The 8,584-nt window shown below is 41.7% G+C and overlaps 1 pseudogene; it reads right to left on the bottom strand.

The window, feature by feature from the left end:
* Window positions 1-7,075: 7,075 nt before the first annotated feature.
* Window positions 7,076-7,950, bottom strand: LOC123832682 (annotated as a pseudogene).
* Between the last annotated feature and the right edge of the window lie 634 nt (window positions 7,951-8,584).

Here is an 8,584-nt window from a genome sequence, read left to right as displayed (position 1 = left end):
TGCCTCCTTTCACGCCCCCTGCGAAAGGCGATTACTCGGGGGAATGCAGGCGCTAAAATGGTATTGAAAGCTCCTGCAAAACGTGAAGTAAGCCTTACTTGCTTCCCCGCTGCTCTCTTCTTTGATTGGGTGTTGACTAAAACCGTTATTCTTTTGCTTTGCCTTGTGCCAAGTTGGATCTGAATTCGTCTGGGGGCATTAACCTGTTCCTGTGCCCCGCAAGACCTAGCCCAGGGCCTGGCATAGGAAAAGTGGCATATCTTTAAGTAATCAATCTGCACATTTGTATTGAAAACCTATAGTACGCTGGGGGCTAAGGATTCAACCAAATATGACCTTGCTCCTGTTCTTAAGGAGACGCTCTATTTTTAAAACTCTGTACCTGAGAAATAAGCACCCCTTGAAATCGAATTTGCAGTTTTGTAATTAACTAGGTCAGCCTGTGATTGGTGGATCATCTGGAAAATTTGATGAGAAACTCAAAATAGTGGTTAAGATCAGAAGAATGGAAGAAATGCCTCCTATCTTTTAATGAAAGCACGGTACTTGACACTTCAGGATTTCATAGATTTGTTAATAACCATTTCCTTCCTTCTCACCACATCTTTCCTTGGGGCTAACTACATTTTGACCCAAGCAACATTTTTTTTAATCCTCGCCAGAGGATATGCTTATTGATTTTAGAGAGAAAAGAAAGGAGAGGGGTTGAGAAAGACAGAGACAGAGAGAGAGACATCCATGTGAGAAAGAAACAGATTGTGACCTCCTGGACTGCCCTAACCAGGGATTAAATTGGCAACCTATGTATGTGGAATCGAACCCACAACCTTTTTGGTGTATAGGATCATGTTCCAACCAACCCAGGCACCTGGCCAGGGCCCCAGGCAGCATTTTGAATGTAAGAAACAATCAGTTAGTGCCAAATGACTTGAGAAGAAGAACCAATCCAATGTGACATTAAAACGATAGTTTTCTTGTATTTGGAAATTAGAGAACTGGTAACTTTCCCCTCAATTACAGTATTTATTGCCATTAATAAAGAATACCTCGAGCCCTCTGAGCTCCTTAACCTCTAACCTCTAACAGGCTTCTTGGCCTCCCAACCTCCCAAGGAGGAAGAAGCCTAAGTGCTTCTCCTTGAAAATGGTTCCTAATGGAACACTGAAAAGTTAAAAACCAGGATGATTAATAGGGACGGCCAGGCTTGTGATAGATTTCTATTACCTGGTTTTATGTTCATGGGCTTGTAATGTACTTTTAAAAATAATATTTAAGAAAATTTCTTGACCATGCCCTTGAAGTTATAAAGAAATGTTTTTTCTTCAAGTTCTATCACCTGCCCTTTAATAAGTTCCATTTCTAGTCAGCTGATATTTTTTCTTCATCTTTACTCCTTCTAAATTTGGCTTTCTTCCTCCTCCACCCTGACTCTTGCCACCCCCACCCTCCTTTTGCTTAATTTTTCTGGCTTGTTCTCAACTGCTTACTGGAGTGACTCCATCCTTCTTTGTACTACCTACAAACTTGTCTCTGCACTGTCTCCAAAATTAGGAAAATAAGCCATTTTAACAACAAAAAGCCAATTCTCCTAAAATGCTCCATTTTTCTGTTAATCATTTGTAGAATGTGTACTACATAATACAGATCAACCATCCTTAATCTCGACTTTCAAAAAATGAAAAGCTCTCAAGACAAAGGGTTTTATTTTTTGTAAGTTTGTTGGAAAATTATTTGTTTGGAAACATAGTTTCCAATTGATCTGAGGCTATTTATTTTTTATTTGTCCCACTTAGTGTGAATAGATAGGTAGCCACATGCCCTGTTGGGTATTGTCTAGTTCACAGAATGTGCACCATAGTATCCTTCGAAAATCTGGACAAGTCTGAATTCCTTAATACAACTAGCCCCAAAGGTTTCAAATGAGAGATGGTGGACCTGCATTTACCCTAAAGATGGAAAAAGTAGAGTGGGGGATTTCAGCAATTAGTAAACATGGAATGAAACCTACAAAAAAAGTTATCTGGGTAGAAGTGGAATCAGAGGTGATACTAAGGGGTGTGTGTGTGTCTGTGTGTGTGAGAGAGAGAGAAAGGTAGAAACAAGGACTGAAATAGAACCTTATCTGAGAAATAAGTGAAGTATGAGTAAAATAATAAGTGAAATCTGAGAAGTATATGAAAAAAGTCTTTAGCTCAAGAGAATTTGCTGGAGACCTCTTAGAAGCACTGACTTTGTTGACCCTGCACTATAGTGTCACACAAAGGTCAGATGCCCCCTCTTTCATGTGAGCTTAACCTAGGACACCATGTCACAATAGTCACCCTTATCCCTGGACCTCAATGGGCCAAAGTCTGAGGGCCTTAGCTCTCTCTTGCAGTGTAAGAGGTCCATCAAAATTGCCCTGGCTGGTGTGACTCAATGGATTGAGTGCAGCCTGAGAACCAGAGGGTCACTGATTCAATTCCCAGTCAGGGCACATGCCTGGGCTGTGGGCCAGGTCCCCAGTAGGGGGCTCTCAAGGGGCAACCACACACTGATGTTTCCTTCCCTCTCTATCTCTCTCCCTTACCCTCTCTAAAAATAAAGAGATGACATCTTTTTTTTAAAAGGAGCTTCTTGAAAATTGGAATCACAGAACTCTGATGCATGACTCTGTCTGAGCTGTGCAGCCAGGGGAAGGCAGAAAGGAGTCATTCTGTAGACCCTGAAGTAAAGGAAGAGATCAGCCCCATGCTCGAATCAGTCAGGCCAGAAAAAATGGGGGCAACAGTGTGAGGGGTGAGGTTGGATGCATAGATTGGGAAATTCATCAGAAAAGTAGAAATGTATCCTGGCCGGAGGTAGAGGGTGTGGAGGAGATGGGGAGGGGGGGAGCATTTTCCAGACTTTGAACGTATCCTAAGAAAATAAAGAGGAGTAAATGTCATGTTGTCTGTTCGTAGTCTGTCAGCAAGGGCACCCTCTCTACATTTGCTTAGCAGTTGAAATGTCCACCTACTAAAGTTCGTGGTTTGGGATAAACCAGAGGGGACTTAATCCATTAGGGACTAAGCAGAAATAATTGACTGTTTTCAGAAATGAGCCCAAGAATGTCATACATGGTTCAAGTCACCAACCAGTCTTGTCATTGTCACAGCAGCCTCTTCTACTCCTTCTTTAGGCAGGCAGTGGACAGGTGTCCTCCAGTTATTCTGAATCCAGATCACCATCCGAATGGAGTAGGCTCCACCCATCAGGAACAAGCTATTTTGCTCAGCTCTTTGAGTCGTGTTCTTCTTCCCAGATCCTAGAAAGGTCTTACTACACCGTGGACTTTCAGCACTGGGATCACATCCAGGCATGCACTGGTTAGACCTGTTTGCTCTCAGAAAGGAAGAAATAGAATGAAGGGGGAAACAATGAACCAATCATTAAAAGATTAGAAATATCCACCAACATTTTTTCAGTATAACAGATAATGTTGGCAAAATACATTAGAAATTAGAAACAAAGAATACTTCAGTCGTTTACTCTCTATACTATATTTCGTCCTTGAGGTCCTTGCTAGGATTCTGATGGGAATAAAACCATTATATCCTGAGACTTGCATGTTATTTGTGATAATTAATTATGTCCAAGAGAATTCCAGGTCATAGTATGTTCTGTATTGCATTATGAGATTGCTTGTTGCATTGTTCTTGGCTTATAGTTATCACAAATATTGTGAGTAATAATTGCTATTCTTTTTTAAAAAAAATAAGAACATAAATTTCCACCTTCAGAAAATGCAATTCCATCATTTTCTAATGTCTTTTCCAATTGAAAATGTATATTGTTAAATCAGTTTAATTTAAGTCAGTAACAGCACACTCACACTATGCGTTGATGTTTTGATTTCAAGTTAATTGTTTTGCAGTAGTAACTATGGCCATAATAATTTACTCACCCACAAAGAAAGGAAATAAATCCTGAAAGCAGAAACACAGGAGGCCACTGGAGTTGAAGGGTGATTAGTTTTAAATAAATATGTTTATTGTAATGAAAGAAGTGTGAATTGGATGCCCAGGAGGTAGGAATACAGGGAAAACTCGAATATTTCTAGTGGGACTAAATCTAAATGTTTTCTCCATGTTTTCAAGCCTCTCTTTCCTTAATAACAAGCACTTATCGGCACAGATCTTCCTTCATATCTATATTTTATTTGTTGTAGTCACAGCTTTGTGGAGAAATGACCAGGTATAAGCACTTTAAGCACCTCACGACTGCGTTTTAAAACTTTTTGTCTTCTTGTTGCTACAACAATAAATTGAAGTTTTTGGTTACTCTGAAGCAGGTGCTCACCTACCAACATATTATCATCCTGGTAGCATTTCGATAATGCTTGGCCACCATCAGCCTGACACATCACTTCTCCACCTCTCCTGGTGTGCACCATGGTTGAGGACTGAACTGAAATAGACCGCTGGAAGCCTGAGAAATGGCTACCCCAAATAGCTGAGTACTTTGGTGGGATGAACAGGTTTAGCTTATGCTTGATGGAGCGTGTAGGGGATTAGTGTTGAACCATCACTTAGCCCTTGACTTCAACACAAGCCAAGGGAAGTTAGAGCAGAGATGAAATCATCATTATCAGGAATTACAGTGGGCAATCGTTCACCCTTTCCATTGCTCTTTGGAGTTCATTAGCTAAGCCTCCTATGTGACTTTAGATTTTACCCTATAGCCATCTGTGCTCACTCCTTGGTGAGTTTTCAATGAGATCTTTAATCCTTGGATATTTGAATGAAAACACTTGTGACTAGGTAGAAAAATTCAAAGAAATGCCTGCCTAGAACACGCCCTCTTCCCAAATTAGACAGCAACAGGGTCAGTTTCTCTTCTGAAAACCAGTTTCATCCATGATGATTGGCACTGTTGTATTCTCTCCCATGGGTTCATGTTTTGTAGTATTCACAGTCTCAGAGTTGTGGCTGGAAGCCCTTCTCAAGTGCTCTCCTCATAGGGACTATATCTGTGGTATAAGGCAGTTTTCGTTAGAAAGTGTGGGTCCCTCCTCTCCTTTGTGGTCTGAAGGATTCACATTATTAATGGGAAAAGGAGTGAACCCCAAATGTATACATCTCAAGTATAGTGGTGGCTCAAAGTTAATTGAAGGAAAGGCTGAAATTAAAAAAGGATTAAGTAGAAAGGGTCTGTGGAGCAATTTATACTTGCACTTCCAAGTACAAGAGTGCAGTTAAGCGATTTCTCTCTGGAATTTCCAAAAGGAGGTCTTAAATGTCAGCAATGCTAGGGAACTGGGGCTAGTGGAGAAATGTTCCTCTTAGGAATTGTATTTCAGTGTAGCTCTCACCTCTATATTTCACCTCTAAAATGTGTCTGTAAAGTGAGTTAGTAGTGCAGCATGATTTGTCAGCAGTCTGTCACAATTCAAATGTCAGCTAATTCAGATCCAAACAAATATAGGTAGAACTATCAGGATGATATGAAGACCAGTGCTTTTTGTCATTCCCTGAATCTTTTTTTTCAACTTTTCCATAACCTACTGTTTCACATCCCCTGCCCCTCCCATGGAGATTACAATAATTCTATAAATGTGGACAAAATAGAAACTATATCTGCTCACAAGTTAAAATGTCCTTTGTAAAAATCAATCTAGAGAACTTGAAAATCTTAGGGGACATTGAAAGAAAATCATCATGAAGATCTTAAAAGAAGTTATACTTGGTTTTGCCTGGTTTATTACTTGAGAAAGTTTTGTTGTTAAGCACTCTTTGGTGAACAAAGTTAGGAATTGGTTTCGGTTCAGCCAGACCAAGGTTAAGATACTCACTCTGGAACCTACTGACTGTATGGATTTGGGCATGCCATTAGCCTCCATTCCTTTCTTTATAAAATGGGGTGATACCTACATCTTCGAGTTGTGAGCATTAATGAGGTAATTTATATAATGTGTAATGTCTGGCATGTGGTAAGCACTCATTATAATTATTATATCATTATAATGCAGATGTCATCTAGGGCCTTCTCGTCCCTGGGAGTTTAAGGTAAACTTCATTTGAATCTAATTTCATGATTCTTCGAGTCTAAATTCCTTTCCCAAACCCTTGCTTCTTCTGTTCTTCTCTTTAAGTGGTTCCACAACAAGTCAAATGCTCAATTCTACCCTTAAACACCCTAGGTACAAATGTCAGCCCCTTCACCAATTTTCAGGAAAAAAAAACATCAAATAGCACTATATAGTTTGGATTACTAAACTTTCTAAGTACTTGAGAAGTCATGAGGAAGGGGTGCAGCACGATGAAGAGTAAAGCCTTCCAGATCTTGCTTGCCTCATCAGAACCATATTTACCCCCTATTCTCTGCCAGCCCCATCCCTCCCTCCTCTCCCCACCTGCCCATTCAGTAGATTCCACCCCTAGTGCTCTCAATTCTTGTTACACGAAGTGTGGTCCAAGGATGCCAGCAGCACTGGGTTTACCTGAGGGTTCTCTAGAAGTGCAGACCACTGGCCTCTCTCATCCAGACCTATTGAATCAGAATCTTCATTTAACGGACCCATAGTGATTCATGTATAAGTTAAAGTTGAGGAAGCATTGCATCTGCATCTTCTCAGGCCTCTCAGGACTCACCCCTACTGCAAGTAGCTGTATCAAAGCAGCTGCTGAGAGATTTTTGAAAATCCCAAGTTTCTTCCTTATCCTTAAGCACATTACATGGTGTCCAAGAAAATGGTGTTTCTTTCATGTCCACTCAAGTTGTCACATCAGGCTCGAGTTGTCACTAGTTTTGGTCCCATTAGCAATGATTAGTCAGCATTGTCTACCTTAACTGGTATCAGCGTATTCTTTTTTTTTTTTAAAGAATATCAAAGCCTGTTTCTTATTGAGGCACCGGTAGACTGACCTACGATTTGGAAGGGATGGTAATGTGAATACAACACTCATCATCAAAGCAAACTGAAATACAAACATATCTGAAATGACTTGATAGTGACATGATGTGTTCGTAAGTTAAGGAAAAGGATTGCTCAGTAACTGCTTTCTCATTTCATGTTCTTTTTACAGTCTTCTTTCTTGATTGAGGCTTTCAGCTCTTAAATGGCCTCAGCGATCATCTTGCCTGAAAGGGGCAATTTGCCAATGCCTACATTCTTCTTGATGCCCCTTTCCTCCATCAGCAATGGTGTGGAGAAGTAGGGACAGTCCATTTCTTGGGACTTAAAGGAGTACTCAACAACTCCTTCCTTTCTGTCGATTGCTTGCACAAGGGAAAAGACAAACTGGGCCCTAGCATATGCCATGGACAGGGTGGCAGAGCCTTCTCCAGCTTTAGCCTTGACCACCTCTGTGCTGGCCTCCTGGTTTTCCCCAGGGAGGGTTGCCATCGGATCCTGGGGAAAGTCCACGTTGGGAGTGCACTGAGAAATCAGGGGAATGATGGTCTTCCCAGCACAGCTGCCAGTGACAGAAACATTGACTCCAGCTGCATCCAAACCCTTCAGTTCTGCGACAATGGTGTTGATGCTGACAACGTCCAGGGTTGTCACCCCAGAGATCTTATTGGGGTCGTAGATGTCATGTTTCTTGAAAACTTCAGCTGTGATCAGGATGGTGGAGTTAACAGGATTTGAAATGATGCAGATCATGGTCTCAGAGCAATGCTGCACTCAGCAGCAGTCAGGGTGGCCACGACTGTGGCATTGCTGTTGAGCAGGTCATCCTGTGTCCTGCCTGGTTTTGTCGGGATACCCACCAAATCACAACCTTTCAGGAAGTCTGGTGGCTGCTCATGTCTCGGATAGCCTTTCACAGTCACTCTGGTCTGAACGTGGCTCAGATCTGTAGCCACTCAGGGTATATGAGCAATATCGTAGAGGATCAGGTGGCTCACCATAGAGCTGTTCTTCAGGAGACGTGAAAGGGGCTGCCCAATCACTCCAGAAGCCCAGGGCCCAGTTACTTTTAGCATTGTTCTGGGCCAAGGTGCTGAAGCTGAGCACAGGGGAGCCAACCTGGTGAGGGCAAGAGCATGCTGGGGTGGGTGGGGGCCGGCTCTAACAAAGAAGGAGCTGCATATGGGCAAGTGACTCCAATGACCTTTACACTGCTCCGGACCTCTTGGCTCCACTCTGCCTGGCCTCACCAGCATCGGTATATTCTTGACACAATAGTTCTAAATCACCTTGTTTTGTTTGGCTTCCACTACGAGGGCTATGAATCTCAGTGCAGTATGAAGATTCTGACAATGTGTTAATTGACTGATGAAGGTAAATGATGATGCCTCTCCAAGTGCACCTTATAAACCAACCTTTAAGACCGAGGAACACTAAGAGTGACCCCTGGCTTCTTGAAAATTAACTCTGAGACATTTTATTCAGCTTCAGAATACATAAATAAACTACTAGGGATCTAGAAGTAAAAGGCAGAAAGAAGTTTAATTATCCAAGCCATCTGAAAGAGCACCATGGAGCAAAGCACAAAAGGGCAGCGAATCCCCACTGATACAGAGCATTAAATACCAAGAGTCACACGCCTGGAAATGATATCTCTAGATAAAGTAAGATGATGAAGCTGCATTATTGTGGTTTCAAACTCTGGCCACT

Source organism: Phyllostomus hastatus, unplaced genomic scaffold (genome assembly GCF_019186645.2).
Source record: "Phyllostomus hastatus isolate PE091 unplaced genomic scaffold, TTU_PhHast_1.1 phas_scaffold_200, whole genome shotgun sequence".
Lineage (NCBI taxonomy): Eukaryota > Metazoa > Chordata > Mammalia > Chiroptera > Phyllostomidae > Phyllostomus > Phyllostomus hastatus.
This window is presented reverse-complemented; position numbering and strand designations above follow the sequence as displayed.